Source organism: Eumetopias jubatus, unplaced genomic scaffold (assembly GCF_037043125.1).
Source record: "Eumetopias jubatus isolate StellerSeaLion01/CBP00866 unplaced genomic scaffold, mEumJub1_p1.0 scaffold_6, whole genome shotgun sequence".
In the NCBI taxonomy this organism is placed as follows: Eukaryota; Metazoa; Chordata; class Mammalia; order Carnivora; family Otariidae; genus Eumetopias; species Eumetopias jubatus.
In genome coordinates, this window is record NW_028274812.1 from 116,988,571 (window position 1) to 117,001,163 (window position 12,593).

A 12,593-nucleotide genomic window follows, 5' to 3' on the forward strand; every position below is an offset into this window, starting at 1 on the left:
AGCCACACAGGTGCCCCTTCTACTTTATTTTTTACGATATAGCATTGACCACCATCTGACATGCTAGCTACATAATTCTGGCTCTCTCCTTGTTCTCCACCATAACCACCATGAGAGCACGGGACTTTTTTATCTGCTTTGTTCACTCCTTCAGCCCCAATGCCTAGCACACAGGAGGTACCCGATAGCTGCATATTAATGAGTGGAAGATGGAAGTGGAGTCAGGTTTAAACTAATCCTGGAGCCTCAACAGTCTGAAAGAAACCCTTTCTTACTCATCTGACTGAAGGTGTGGGGTGACTTCCAAAAGCAAGGATCAGACACTACCTGAGGCCTTTTCTTTTACTCCCCAAGAACTCCCTAAAAGGTTCCTCCAAAGAACATATTGCTTCGAATACTAGTCTGGGAAAAGGCAGGACCTAGAATCTTGAACTGCTATAAAAGGGGTGCTCTAAGACTGCCTTGAAATAAGAATGAGGGCCAGCCACGTCACCCACTGGGCCTGGAGTGGTTTCCTATTGCCACTGTTACAAATTACTACAAACGTAGTGGCTTAAAACATATTTATTCTTTTACAGTTCTGGAGGCCAAAGTCCAAAACTGGTTTCACTCCAAAATCAAGGTATTGGCAAGGCCACGCTTCCTGCAGAGGCTCTCGGGGAGCATTTGCTTCCTTGCCTTTTCCAGCTTCTAGAGCTGCGTTCCTGGCGCTCCCTGGCCTCTTCCTCCATCTTCAGGGCCAGCGGGGTAGCATCCTGCTGCAGCAGTCACGCTGCCTTCTTCTGTAGCAAATCTCCCTTTGCCTCCGCGTTCACAGGACACCCGTGACTGCACTTAGGGCCCACTCGGATAATCCAGAATAATCTCCCCATCTCGAGATCCTTAAATTAATCGCATCAGCAAAGTCCATTTTGCCGTATCAGGTAGCATCCACAGGTCCCAGGGGTTATGGCCTGGATACCTGCGGGGGCCATGACCCCGTCTACACCACGGCAGACAAATCCCAGGAGTGTGGAAGAAACAGAGTTCAGACCTCTGGTCCACATGAAAGAAGGACCAGAGCAGGAATCTTGGCAGTGTCCTGGGCCAGGGTCTTTCTTTTGCTATCACTGCTTGCTATTATTTAAGGGGTAGGGAATTAATTTCATGGAACTGAGCATTTTGGCCTTTGGAGGGCCTCCTTAGAGAAGAAGGGTAATCTCCAACCTGGACCTTCCAATGGACCACGCAGGAGTTCATCCTAAGATGTAAGTGCTGAGGGCCAAGGGGAACCCACTGGATCTCTGGACTGTCCTAAAGGCTTTTGCAGGAGGGGAAGCTGGAAAGAAATGACCCAGAGAAGCTCACGATCAGGGACGGCAGGTAAGCCTTCTCTCCTGAGAACTGCCTTGGGTAGAGGGTTCTGAGAACCTATGTGGCTTCCGAGAGAAGAGGAAGACTGCTGTGATCAGAGCACCACATCAGCTGGTAATGTCTGATACCAGGAACAGACAGGTTAACGGTAGTCTACCTGCGACATATTACCAACTCTATTCTACACGGCGCCTCTGGGAGCTATAGGAAGGTGGTTTTGGCCCAGACACTGACATACTTGGAAAAGCAAGACAAGACAAACACAACCACTCCAGGACATTGTTTTCCACCTTTGGACACTGTCCCTCTGTTGTGCGGATATCAGTTATGGCTTCTTCCTGAGTTGGAACATGCTAGCTCATTGTGAATTATTCACAGTTATTGACAATGATTATCATTGTGAATTATTTCACTCCTCCCCAAACCCTCAAGGGCCCAGTGAGGTGACTGAGGAGGAAACATTTCCAGTGTAAGAGCTGCATGCTTACTGTATTGGTTCTACTGATGTGATATTCCCCAGGGGGCCCAGATGGCCAGGAATATTTAGTAGGCGAAGCGGCAGGGCAAAGGCTATCAATGGGGGGGGGGGCGGTGAGTTCGCCCCCTAGGGGGTATGTGGCAATGTCTGAAGACATTCTTGGTTTTCATAACTGCTGCGGGAAAGGGAGGCAGAAGCGGGGGAGACACTATTAACATCTAGTGGGTACGAGCCAGGGATGATGCTAAATATCCTACAACGCACAGACAGCCTACTCAATAAAGAATTCTCCTGCCCAAAATGTCTCTAGCACTAGAAGTGAAGAAAGTAAGAGACACGAACAAGGCAATGTTGGAAGCAATTAAGGGAAACTGAGAAAAGCATACCTCCTTTGCTTGTTTGGAAAAGGGGATGATAGGTAAAGCTCTGGGTTCTGGCACACTGAAGGACGGCCTGTTTCTGAGGAGAGGGTGGGCCTGCAGACTGCTACACATGTAGGGTGGCCTGCTTGGCAAAAGCTGCCATCGGCAGAGCAAAGTTGGCCCGTACTTCCATTGGAGTGGTAGCCAAATAAATGTGTGCCTCTGAGGTTACAACTCTCGGATGAGGGAAGTGCCAGAAGCAGTAATTAGACAAGGAGCAAAGAGTTATAGAAGATTACAATGAAGGCAGTGAAAATCTGTTTTTAGGCACCTGTTAGTCTAACAGTAGAGAAATGAACTCAAGCATGAAGTGGTTTTCCCACAACACCAGGAGCCTCTCCCTTCAGAATCCTCCCCATGGGAGAACTCTTTCACAGGTGTGTCACCAGGAGCTGTGGAGAATCCGCCAACGGTCTCGGGGAGCTGCTGAGGTGATGACAAGGCTGGGTGGAAGTGAGGCTTTGAAGACTGGACTCGGGAAAAAAAAAAAAAAGAAGGGGTGTCACGATACACTGCCCAGAACACCAGCTGTTTAAGAGAACCTGCAGGCTCTCCCACACTGAGGCTGGGCTCCCGGGGCCATAGCTGGAAAGTCAGGGAAGGAACTGTTTCAGACAGGCATGTCTTTCTGAGCTCCCCACCTCAGAAGAAAGGGGCCAAACCAGCACCGCCCGAGGTTCATTTTAATCATTAAGTCAGGACCCCATAACACAAGAGCGAAGAGTCATCCCAGGTCTGTCCGACAGCAAATCCGCTCCAGCTCTTCCCATGGCCTCTTCACAGACAGAAAAGCCAGAGAGACAGGGTGAGGATGGGAGGTGCGGAAAGCCAGAGGCCAGGGCCCCAGGGAAGCACAGAAGGAGCCGGCTCTCCGCCAGCTCTGCCGTCTGCCCAGAGTCGTCCCTCAGTCGGGAGCAGTTCCTCCGATCTCGCCCTCCTTCAAGCTCCTTTTGCTGCTTGCTCCTCTTGACCCCCTTCTTTCTCCCTCTCCCTACCATTCCCGAATTTGTCCCCCCCTTTCTTCCTCTCACTCTTCTCCTAGCTTCCTAGCGGTCTATGAGCGCCAAACTGGGGTATATTTAAAACATCGTCAGTGGCTGCACGTGAAGCTTTAGCTTTCTTTTGCTTTTTCTTTTAACAAATTATGATTTGGGGGGCCTGGGTGGCTCAGCTGGTTGAGCGTCAAACTCTTGGCTTCGGCTCAGGTCGTGACCTCAGGGTCGAGGGACTGAGGCCCAAGTCAGGCTCTGGGCTGTGTGTGGAGTCTCCTTGAGATTCTCTCTCTCCCTCTGTCCGCCCCCAGCTCAAATAAATAATGATTAACCTCTTATTGTGCCTTGACAATAAAGCCTAACTTTAGTTGCCTTCTACCTTTTGTGAAGCTTTTGATCTCTCTCATGTATCAGCACCCCTAAATAAGGAGGGAGGCGGGGTTCCTCCAGCCCTGCTCCGAGTACTTCATCTGTGTAGCTGCAAGATCAAAATCAGTAATTTTAACAGCAACCAGAGGAACTCAGATTTAATATGAGGAAGAATTTCCTTCCATTCAGACTACTGCAACAGTCTCCTACCTAACCTCTCTACCTCTGTTCTTCCTCTACTCAATCCACCTTTATGCAATACTGACACAATCATTCCTTGCTCCAAAACCATCAGTGGCTACCCACTGCTCCAAAAACATACAGTGCAAATTCCGTCACCTGGCATTCAGCCTGCTAAGAATTTCCTAACTAGAGGTGGTCTCCAGGAACGGAAATCGTGAGAAGGTGGACTTTTCTCCTGGAAGTGTTACTCATATACAGGCCAGGCTACCTCACATAAAGGATGCTCAGAAGTTGTAGTAGCTAGTCTCCAAGGAGCCTTCTCTCCCTCCCAGTGAACCGTGTCTCTTGTTATTCATACCGTTGTATAGTCCTCTGCATCTGAACCAGTCCTGTGACCAAGAAAAGACAAAGGAATGGACACCGTGTCACTTGCAAGGCTAGGTCATAAGAAACCTTGCCCTTCATGCCTGGATCTCTCAGTATACTCACTCTTAGGAAGCTTCTGCTCAGAATCTAGCCACCATGCTGTGAGAAGCCCAAGGCACATGGGCAGGCCACATGTAGGTACTCCAGTCAACAGCCAGCACCAAGCGCCAGCCACGTGAGTGAGCCAGTGTGGACGTCCAGCCCGGCTGAGCCCCCATGACTCCTACCCCAGCCTCCATCTGACTAAAGCAATACACCCCAACTGAGAACTGCCCAGATGAGCCCAGTCAATCCAAAGAACCATAAAAGATAATAAAGTTCCAATTTCACTTAAGAATGTCCTAGACAAGGGGCATCTGGGTAGCTCAGTCAGTTGAGCGGCTGACTCTTGATTTCAGCTTAGGTCATGGTCGCAGGGTGGTGGGGTCGGGGCCCCACGCACTCAGCAGGGAGTCAGAGCCTGCTTGAGGTTCTCCCCCTCTCGTCCTCCCCCTCTTCCTGCTTGTGTGCTAAGATAAATAAATAAATCTTAAAAAAGCTGTCCTGGATGAGACAATTAAAAACTGACTTTATTAAATTGTGACTCTTAAGTACATGTCTTTTAAATATTCTTTGTAACAAATTAAGAGTGACATGGTTGTCTCAAGAAAAACTGTGAGATTGAGCTGTAAGCTAGTCATTTTTTTCATGAAACAACATTTTTACTTGAAAGAAAAAAGTAACATTATAATTATTTAGACTTTGAGTATTTGACAGACTTTTTCTTGAAAATGGAGATTCAATTAAAAAAAAACCTGACAGCATGTGGACACCCATGAGTGGCTCAGTTGGTTATATGTCCTACTTGTGGTTTTGGCTCAGGTCATGATCTCAGGGTCATGGGATCAAGCCCTGTGTCAGGCTCCACGCTCAGTGGGGAGTCCGCTTGAGATTCTCTCTCTCCCTCTGCCCCTCCCCCCCCACGTGTGCATTCTCTCAATAAATAAATAAAATCTTTAAGCAAACAAACAAAAAACCTGACGGTACGTTACCAGTGATAAAAATCAAGCTTTCAAGAGAAAATCCAAATTATGGAAAACTTGTATCCACCACTCTGAGCTTGACAGCTTCCCAACACTTGAACGCTTTTCTGTTGAGATCAGTGGTATTAATATGATTTATTGATATTATAAAATGAAACATGTCAACATTTAGAAGATTTATATGACTCAGTGAACCAATATTTTCCGGTGACCAACTTAAAGTAAAAGATCCATTTAAAGTACAAGATGGACCAGTGGATTTTAATGTTACAAAGTATGAAAACTCCGTTGGTAAGGTTTCAGACTCCACATTCCAGCTAATCTTTAAGAAACTACCACTTGTCCAGTTTTGGTATCATATCAAAGAAGAATACCCACAATTAACTGCAAAAGCTATTAAAAGCTATTACCCCCCTCTTTCTCAACAAGCTATCTGTGTGAGGCCAGATTTTCTTCATAGCCTTCAAATAAAACATATCTCAAGAGACTGAACATTGAAGCAGTTACGAGAATCCAGCTGTCTTCTATTAAGCCAGACATTAAGAGATGGCCAAAAATGTAAATCAATGCCACTTCTCTCAACTTTGTTTTGAAAAATAGCTATTTTTTCTTAAAAATGTCATTTGTGGTAAATGTAATGGGTTTATTATTATATTAAATGAATTAGTAAGTTAGTAATTTAAAAAAATTCCTCGGTTTTTAGTTTCTACTATGGTAAACAAAGGTTCTCGGGTCCCTGGTAATTTTTTTAAGAGTGTAAAGGGGTCTTGAGGTCAAAAAGTTTGAGAATCCTTGTTTATGACGTTCTAAAGTTGACCTCAGCGGCACCTGGGTGGCTTAGTCGGTTAAGCATCTGCCTTTGGCTCAGGTCATGATCCCAGGGTCCTGGGATCGAGCCCTGCATCAGGCTCCCTGCTCTGTAGAGAGCCTGTTTCTCCCTCTCCCTCTGCCTCTCCCCTTGCTTGTGCTCTCTCTCTCTCTCTGACAAATAAATAAAATCTTAAAAATAAAGCTGACTTCAAAATAAACCAACTTTCTTTCAAGGCCCAATCTGAAACCCAGTTTCTTCAGGGACAAAGCTGATCCAAAGTGATGACCTGCTCCTCTAAATGAGTATCCCTGCACAGTATGTTCTCAGTACCCGCCAGCTCTCTTCATATTTTCAAAATCTTTTTGTACATATGTCTTCTCTCCCCAGCTAGACTCCACACACTTGGGGGGGGTGGGAGTAGGGGAGCAGCCAAGGACCGTATCCAAAACATCTGTCACAGGACCTGACCCACACAAGTGCCTCAGATGGGAAAGACTAAGATACCGACCAAACCACAGTCTTCTGAGATTAGCACTGAAAAATCTGATAAAGCCCTAGCCTCACTTTTGCCGGTGGAAACTAAGAAAGAACACTTCTCGCTGAGAGTGGGAGCTCCAAGCTCAGAGATCAACTGGACAAGTAAGCCCTGGACAGGTACAACTGCTGCCACTGTGACCAGCTGCCGCTGGAATGAGTGACAAAGCAACGGACTCAGCAGCTCTCCCTTCTACCTGACCCCTCTCAGGGAACCTCCACAGCCCCCCACATCCCCCTTCTTCCTCATTCACATTTCCTTCAGATGAGAGGACTGGGTATGGGTTTGACAACAGGAGGGGCCCCTGCCTGAGCCCTTCCTGCAGGATCCACAAACGACCTGACCACCGCCCCCAGACTGACAGACATATGGGCTCAGCACCCTGTCTGGCAACAGGAAAACCCACAGGGTGTCAAAGGCAGAGAAAGGGAAGTGAAGCCCATAAACAGCTGCTGGAACCACTGAACTTCAGAGATTAAAACAAATCAGACAGGAGCCCATGTTTCCCCTGGGCCCCAGCAGGGACCTCACCACAGCCTGGCCTCCCAGATAGTTGAGACAATGAACATCCAATTCCCTGCAGCTCCCCTTCTGGGAGTTTATAAAATCCGCCAGGCATCCTGAGAACAAACAGGGAAACAGTAACGAGCGGCCCAGAGCATTGTTCAGACTGGTGAAGACCTGCTACACCAGCAGAGATGGAAGAAAAAACTCTTGTGTATCATGCCCAGATCTCATATGTGCCAACAAACTTTGGACCCATGAGGCAGGAACTGCATCTGGGTTTTTTGCTATCATCATTTTCCACGTGTCTAGTACACTGCCTGGTGCACAGTAGACACTCAGAAATGTCTGTTGCATAAAGGAAAGAATGACAGACACCATCTTTGCGGCCTGGCATCCATACGGACAGAGAAGAAAAGTTTGAACACTGATTCATTCAACAAATATTTGAGCATCTCCTCAGCACTAGGCAGTCCTAGACACAACAGGAAACAAAATAAGTCCCTACCCTTGTGGAATTTATGTTTTAATGCATGTAAAGGTGAGTAAATCTCAATGCTCCCCAAAAAACTACACAAGCCATAGACATTTAATAATTATTTAATAAGTGCCCACTATGTGGAAGCAATGAGTATCAAATTTTATGATAGGCACCTGGGATCTGGGAACTCAGCCCTAGTGAAATTGTTTCACCTTTTAGGTCAGGATCCTAAATCTGGGATGCCTCAGTCGGTCGGTCGTCAGAGGTCCTATGTAAGGAAAACGGGATTACCTCTTTGGTGCATCTGTCCTCATCTGTCGGTGAACAGAAGCCACTGCGTGAGTACCACGTGCATGCCCAAAACACCACGCAACACTGCAGGACAGAAGGAAACCCAACATCTTTAGCTGAGAGCCACCAGGGGTCAGAAAAGCAGCGTTAATGTTATAATTAAACACTAGAACTCAAAAACCGCTCATTGGTAAGCTGGCTCTTTCTCTGTCCCCCCCCCCCACACTGTCCCCCCCCACACACACACACTGTCACACACACACACTGACACACACACACACACACACACACACACACACACACACACACACACCCACACACACACACCCCTGAGATGCTGTTATTCTGAGCCTGAGTCAGCAAATATTTCCCGATCCTGGAAGTAGTCTGCTCATCTCCAAGTCTCCAAGTAATCAGACACTGGCTTGGCTGATTTTACCGGGGTGAGGCAGAAGGGGCTGGCAAAGTGAAGAAGGACCTGGAGCCCAACATCCTCCACAGGTGGCAGCTCAGAAATGGAGATGCCCTGAGTCATGCTTGAGTCCTTGACCAAAGCCCTGTGGCAACAGGACTAGAGTGACACCCGAATCACCAGCCTCAGAGCTATGAAGGCCAGGAACCAATTGCCAAGAAGACCCACATGGCTGAAACCTGATGCAAGGGGCCATCTCCTCCCTGCCAGGCTCTAGCAAGCGCCCAGCTCTCCTCTGACGTGGTGAACTGCAGCTGCTGTGAGTGGCTCCTCCCCCTGGACCCAACGGCACAGCAAAATGCTCAGGGACATCAGACCATCTACAAGAAGCAGCCGCTGTGCCATCTGGGACAACGTGGCACAGACGAGGGCATCGCACACAGAACTTCTGACATGACACAAGCCAGGGCCTGGGGGGACAAAGTCCATGGAGATGCTGGGTGGGGAGAGGAAGATCTCAGCGTGGACAGTGCAGGGCAGTGGGGCAACTCCTGGCACTTCCAGGCCCTACTCAGGCACTGGAGGCAGGCCCTGCAATTCAGCTCCCCAGCCAGCAGGGAACACCCTAGGAGGTGGGCCGCAAGGACAGGCGCTGGAGCTGAGGCCTTTAGAGGTGACAGGTCTGACTCCTCCTGAGTGAGAGGAGCTGCACTGTCCCGGGACATGCCGGGATCTGCAGGCCCTCGGGACGGCTTGCACAACAGCCAGAACGGCCGCACTCTATCCAAAGCAGAAGGCTACATGCTTCCCAGGTCAGCGTGCAACCCTGGCTAGCCTCTATCAGGCCCTGAGGGAAGAGATCTGAAGGGCCACAGGTGGGGTAAGGGCCATTCTTCTGGAAGGGTAGAGACATACACCAAAGGAGGAAAACAGTGGAGAGGCAAGAAGAAAGAGCCAAACAAAAAGAACAGTCCATTAAACTAAGGAGGTGACAGGCTATACCCTCTGTAGAATAATGTCTGGGGCCTGCCCCTGTCTGCCCATACCTTTGAAAAAGAGAGACGGCTGACCCAAATTCTGCAAAACTCACTGAATGGGAACTTGGGTCATTGATAACCCTCACCATCCACCTAGGCTGCAGGGTGGACAAGCTGCAAGAAGCTAACCAGCCAGAGCTGGCGGTGCCCAAGCCGCTCCATAAGGACTGGACTTGACCTCTTCTTAGCCCCTCTCACCTGCTGCCTCGATGCAGAGTACCACTAATGGGTAAGCAAAAACAGAGGAGGAGCAAACCTCTCAAAAGAGTCAGGTAAAGTTCTTGGGAGTCAGAGACTGGACTAACTTACTGCCAAACACATGACCTCAACTTCATCAGAATGACCCATTAAAACCCTGGAGGGATGCTTTTCATAAGAACACGGGACCCCTTTTGGTCCATTCTGCCCAGATCCCACCCAAGTACTGCTTAGGGAGGGGCTCAGGGGTCAATGGAGTGGGGACTGGCTCAGATGCCCACAGTCCTATTTCTTTCACAGAAAAGGGTCAGTGCACAAGAGGATTCCAAAACTTTAAAGTCTGGTCTAAGCTCGTTCACTTGGCTCTCCACCACAGCTCCTGAAAGTTGCCAATTCTGTGTCCAATTCTGGCTCAAAGACAGAGAGCACGATCCTCAAAAGAGAAGACCTAGAAACCTGGAGCCAGGTGAAACAACAGGCCTTCATTTCTAAACGTGAGAGTGGGTCATGCTTTCAGAATCCTCCAAGATCAGACTGGGCAGAAACAGAGGATAATGTTATTTCCTAAAGATCTCTCCAGGGGACCAATGCCAAATAAAGGGGCTCAGATTGAAGGCACCTGAAAAGAACGTTTTGCCTGACAAGAAGGTTAAACCCCCAGATAGACCAGGAAGGCGGCAGGCTTTCTGGCCCCAGAGAGGGCATCTTTGTGACTGGACAGAGACACTGACACCGTCTATGTAATGCAGCCCCACCACCTCCCCAGGCAGATATCCACCTGACAGGGCAAAGGGACCCAGAACTTAGGGTCAGCCTCCCACTTGGATCCACAGGAAATTAAGCTCTCAAGGAAAATGGGAGGGAGAAGAACCTTCGAGAGAACCTGCTCAGTGACTTACAACAGAGGCTCTAACATTCAGTGGATCAGAGATGCACAAGTGAGAATCAGAAGCTGGTTCCGCGGTGACCAATAAATAGGACAGATGCCTGCTAGCCTGAGGGCTATCGGGCTAGCAATCTATTTCAAAACTCAAGTAGGAAAAAAATGTCTTGGGCCAGTACAGAGGAAAAAGTTTAAGGCATTCTCTGGGGCACAACTTCTGGCCACTCCTCTTAGCGTTTGGGGACGGGGCACAGGGTGAAGGGTGGGAGTGAGGGCACAGATAACCTGGAATATCGTGGTGTAACTGTGCTTGGTAGATCCAGAGTGGAAAGACACAGAGCCCTGTTTCCTGGAAGGGGAAAAGAGTTGGATGAGGCCTCCAGCTACCCCTGGCACACACCCAAGTCAGCGGCTGCTCTCTCCCCAAGGGTTCCTGGAAGTCAACAAACCCATAAAGGGGAAGTATTAAAGCTGAGATTATAAGAGTGGTCTACAAATTGGACACCATTCCTGATGCAAAACCCAAGTAAATACTCCCACAAAGACACGCCTGTTACTCACCTCAGCCCTTACTTCCATCGGGGGCTGGCCACCCCCCACCCCACCCCAGGGGTATCTCAATAGCAAGTCAAGGGAAAGCAGAGTAGTGTGTGGAGCTAAGGCTTCTCCGTGAAGGAGAGGCAAGGGACTGGGAGGGAACGGGAGGTGGATGACAGCAACACAGGGGACAGGGCTTAATCAGAAGGAAATTAGAGAGACGGGCAAAAATAGGGCCTCTGAGGGTAGCCAGACTTAGATAGACAGGGATTGCTGGCAAAGGGCTGAAAAAGCCTAATGACACCACGAAGATGACCGGAAACCGTATCCTGAGAGGGGCCAGGCAACGGGGGAAGGAGGAGACCGGGATGGGAAAAGAGAGCAAAGACAGGGCAAGGATGGGAGGCCGAAGGCACGAGATAAAGAGAACGAGAGGAGCAGAGAAGATCCCCCGAGAAGACCCTGGGTAGAGAGGGCAATGGCTTTGGAGACACCAGAGAAGGGATGAAGGAAGAGGTCAGAGGCAACGGGAGGGAATGAGAGAGGACCCCGAGCCTTAGACCCGGCTCCCGGACACAGAAGTGGGAGGAGACGGAACCACTAGGCCCAAGAGGGGGCACAGAGTCGGGTGGGGGAGGACCGCGGTTCGGGCTCAGTGATGGGGGACCAAAAGGCCAGGGGCTCAGGGGCGCCAGGAGAGCCACAAACCACCGCGGACCGGCCAGGGCCGGGGCCGGGGTGTCGGAAAGCCGCAGCAGCTCGGCCCGCAGACCCCTGCCGCTCCCCCCATCCCACTCCCCGCCGGGCCTCGCGCCCCGGCCCCACTGGCCGCCTCAGCCCGGGCCCGCCGCCTCCTTCCGCCGCTTGCCTACCGCTTCCCCCGACCCGGACTGACCTGTCCTGGCCGCCTCCCGCGCCGCCGCTGCCGTCCCGCAGGCTCCGCAGGATCCTCCGAAGCCTGCCAAAACTTTTCCCATTAATCCCTAGCTCCGCCGCGGCCGCGGCGTCACACGCTGCGCGGCCCGGACCCGCCCCCACCATCCTGACGTCACCGCGCAGCTCGGGCCCCCCCCCTCCACGCCCCCTTCCGCCCCGGCCGGGGCCAATCACCGCGCGTCCTGGAGTCTCCCCTGATTCTGCACTCCGCCCACCGCAAGCTCCCCACGGCCCGCCTGCAGCGCCCTCTGGTGCAGGCTTCGGGCGCGGCAGCTGAGGGAGGAGCAGGAGCGGGGATGTTCCAGGACCAGTAAAACAAGTTCGGCAAGTATCACAAAAGGGAATTTAAAGCTGGAAGGGAATGTAGAGGTCGTCTCATACAGCCTCCACGTCCTTCCAGTGAAGAAACAGTCCCAGAGAAGGTGAGTGACTTGCAGTGAGAAGCAAGGCAGGGGTTAGAACATGGGTCTCCAGACACCCCTGGAGGAGTCATTGAGGCTTATAATTTTAATGAAAGGAATTTCCTCCCTCCACAGGCTTCTGCAACTAGAAATTTAAGGTTATGGAGTTTTCACCTATCTTCCCTATGTACTTATGTAATATTCTTGCCCACCTAAATGGGGAGCATCCTCCTTACTGTTGTAGCAAATTCTGCTCTTGCTTCCTAACCTAGTTTTTCGAGACTTGGAAGGGATCTGTTATCCCAACCTGTCCCTTCAGATA

At 50.1% G+C, this 12,593-nt stretch overlaps 1 protein-coding gene across 2 annotated transcripts in view; it reads right to left on the reverse strand.

The window, feature by feature from the left end:
* Nucleotides 1-11,956, reverse strand: part of PPARD (peroxisome proliferator activated receptor delta) — an 84,371-nt gene extending 72,415 nt beyond the window's left edge. For both annotated transcript variants that reach the window (XM_028120574.2, XM_028120573.2), the window contains exons 1-2: nt 11,830-11,956; nt 7,868-7,951 (exon numbers count right to left, since the gene is read on the reverse strand). The gene's annotated coding sequence lies outside the window, so the exon portion shown is untranslated. The remainder of the gene's footprint in view (nt 1-7,867; nt 7,952-11,829) is intronic.
* Nucleotides 11,957-12,593: the final 637 nt, after the last annotated feature.